Genomic DNA, 3530 nt, shown 5'->3' with positions numbered 1-3530 from the left:
GGAGTTGAGTGGATAATGATCTGTAGGTGCAGGGAACTGGAGACAAAAAGAAGGCGAAATTAAACAGGGAAACACTTGGAGCAAGTAGAACATGGAGGCCGATTTAAAACTTCACCCACAGGCAGGGCCTGAGTTTTGAAAAGAGTAAGAAAATATTCCCCAAACAACACCAACACTCCGGATCATGGCACGAGCACTTGTATTCACTCATCTGAGAGGTTGGAATAACAGAGTTGTGGTTCTAAGTAGTAAAAATAATAGATAAATATGAAATATTTAAAAATTGCAAGTTTGCAGCTCTAAATCTGCCCCAGGGCAGCTGTGGCTACAACTGTAGCTTGCCTCCACCAGTGTGTGAATGTGTGTGTGAATGGGTGGATGACTGGGTGTGTAAAGTGCTTTGGGGTCCTTAGGGACTAGTAAAAGCGCTATACAAATACAGGCCATTTACCATTTAAGTATATTTGTGAAAATATTAATCGTTTGTGAATATTTTTTTCTGTAACTGTTGATGAGGTGTATGATGAGGTGATGAAGATTTTCTGTCGTACTCATCAGCAGAGTATCTGTTATCTCTGCACAGTGGATGAACATAAAGGCAATGAAACAGTCCCAGCTGCAGCAGAAAGAGACCCTCCAGTAAATGTTTTACTGTCACAACCAGAGATCAGAGAAGGATTTTTAAAATATTCATGTGAAATCACACTGGATCCAAACACAGCATATAGACAACTGTTGTTGTCAGAGGGGAACAGAAAAGCGGCAATAATGAGGAAAGAAGAGTCTTATACCGATAATCCACATAGATTTACTTATTTTTTATCAGGTCCTGAGTAGAGAGAGCCTGAGTGGACGTTGTTACTGGGAGGTGGAGCGGAGAAGGAATTTGTGTTGCAGTTTCATACAAGAATATCAGCAGAGATGGGAAATTAAATGAATGTAGACTTGGATTCAATGCCAAATCTTGGGCATTACGTTGCTACAAAACCTGCTATAAATTTTTCTACAACAGCTTCCAAACTGTCCTCTCAGGTCCTCGGTCCTCCAGAGTAGGAGTGTACTTGGATCACAGAGCAGGTATTCTGTCTTTCTACAGCGTCTCTGAAACCATGACTCTCCTCCACAGAGTCCAGACCACATTCACTCAGCCGCTCTATGCTGGACTTTCTCTTTTATATCATGGAGTCACTGCAGAGTTCACTACACTAAAATAGACAGAAGTCATGGATGGATGTTAGTTGAAATATATTTTAGATTCCAGTTTCTTTGGTCTCCATCTTTGTTGCTGAGAGCTCATTGTTGTGCCGTTTCTTCTCTTGGCACCCTCCTCTAACCCGCTGCACATTCTTTCCAACCCGATCCCTCTGCCTAACCAATTGGTCCAAGTTCTGTTCACTCCTTCCTTCTCTATTGACGAACTTTCATTTATCATTTATTATTTTATTATAATGACTGTCTGGACTTGAAACAAGCTATATTAATAGCAAACTGTATTTAGCAAGCTGACATGTACTGTATGAGGAATATTGTGGTTTTTGTTTTAATCTAATAACTTGTTCACCTCAGATTTGTTAAAGCTTTGTTTATTTTGTTCTAGAATATTTTTGTTTTTGCAATTATTACTCATTGATTTATTTATTTATGCATAGTAGGTAGTCACTTGTTCTTTATTTCTGTTATCGTTTACACAAACTATGTTTTGGAAGAACAGGTCAGCAATTTTTTAAAAAACTATGATGTTACATATAAACAAAACGATTCCAACAAAAAGGGAGGAGGCCCCGGGGCAGACCCAGGACATGCTGGAGAGATTATATCTCTCGGCTGGCCTAGGAACGCCTTGATGTTCCCCCGGATAAGCTGGAGGAGGTGGCTGGGGAGAGGGAGGTCTGGGCCTCTTTGCTTAGGCTGCTGCCCCCGCGACCCGGCCTGGGATAAAGCGGATGAAGATGGATGGATGGATGGATTCCAACAAAAAATTAACCACATAAAAACTGACCAACATTTGAAAATGTATTTGTTTAAAAAGGTAAAACAGACTGTCTTTTTCAAATCCCTCATCTTCCTGTAATGACTCTGTGGCAGGGTGTGGTTTGTGGCTCAACTGCAACAGAGGGGTGGAGCAGTGGGTTCAGGGTACCTAGGCTGTGTCCCAATCCAGCGACCGCACGCTTCGTCTTACGCGCAGTTCGCGGACTACATACGGCAGGTACTACGAAGTGCAGAAGTGAGAGGCTTGTGAAATGGGACGGTCTGGCCTTTGTCGTGCTGTTCAGGTTGCCTAGCAACCATGATACTAACCGCGAGAAACGATTCATACAGCATGGTGTGACAGAAATGAAGGAGAAAAAAGGTTTTTGTGTTCATTTGTTTTGTTTTGTTTTATGAGATCACATTGATTAGCTGAGTATCTGAGGTTGAGACCACGGGACTGTAAAACATGATTGTTGGACTTCATGTCTGTACTGAACAGTCTTTATAAGATTAGTTAGTAAATAACAATTAGCTAATGTTGTTCATGAGACCAAAGTCATCTCAATTTGGTAATGTAAATATAATATGGCTAATATTAGATTTATTATTCGATTATTAGGATATATTACAGCAGCGAGCTTGAACTCTGTGTCAAATACTGAGCTTCAGTATAGATTCAAGTTGCACTTATCTATATGTCCTATCACCTTAAATCTTCACTCAAAGACAAGTATATTTGACAGTTTATATACAGATGTATTATATATAAGAGACAGATATTGTTCGTTTAATATGTTGGCATTACATTTGGCTCAATGCTTACATATTTGTGTAAAAACAAAATGTGCGAGCTGTGATAACTAGGGATGGGTACTGGTATCCGGTGCCATGATGGCAAACAGGACCATTCCCATGTTATTACGGTGTATCCATATAAATGGCTCACCCTGTATACAAACACATAACATCCTTATAGAATATGATGTAACACTATAGATCAACTTACCTCAGAATATATAAAGCATATAAACAATTACAGCAATATGATGCAACAAACACAGCAGGGTGCAGTGGACACATGTGTGACTGCTGTGATTAAAGCATCTTTCTTTCAGCTTAACGAGTGAACCGTCAGCTCGTTCAAACACACGTTAAAGTCCGTTTGGCTCGACACCACCGAACAGAGGCAGCAATATAACATAGCTAACATTAACAGTGCAGTGAGATCCTGCTTGTGCCGTGATATTCAGGACTGCAAACCGAGCAGCATCACTGACTTTCAGCTTGTTGTGTTTGTGGATATATGACTGACTTTAATTATCCAAAAATCATCACATTCTCTGTAAGATTAAGGTCAACTATTGAACGGTATATTTTAAAGTAAAGGCTTTAAAACCAAGTTAACATAAGTACAAACATCACTAATGTCACATAACTTTGTCGACATGTGGCCAACAGTCAATGTTTTAATGTTCTTCATTATTCACATTCTGGGTAAAGCTGTTTGTGCAGGCTTGATAAAGCTCAGCTTCGACTGTGCCACAGCGATTACTTTC

This window comes from Haplochromis burtoni, unplaced genomic scaffold (genome assembly GCF_018398535.1).
Source record: "Haplochromis burtoni strain Fernald_Lab_line unplaced genomic scaffold, NCSU_Asbu1 Contig_942, whole genome shotgun sequence".
Taxonomy (NCBI): Eukaryota; Metazoa; Chordata; class Actinopteri; order Cichliformes; family Cichlidae; genus Haplochromis; species Haplochromis burtoni.
This window is presented reverse-complemented; position numbering follows the sequence as displayed.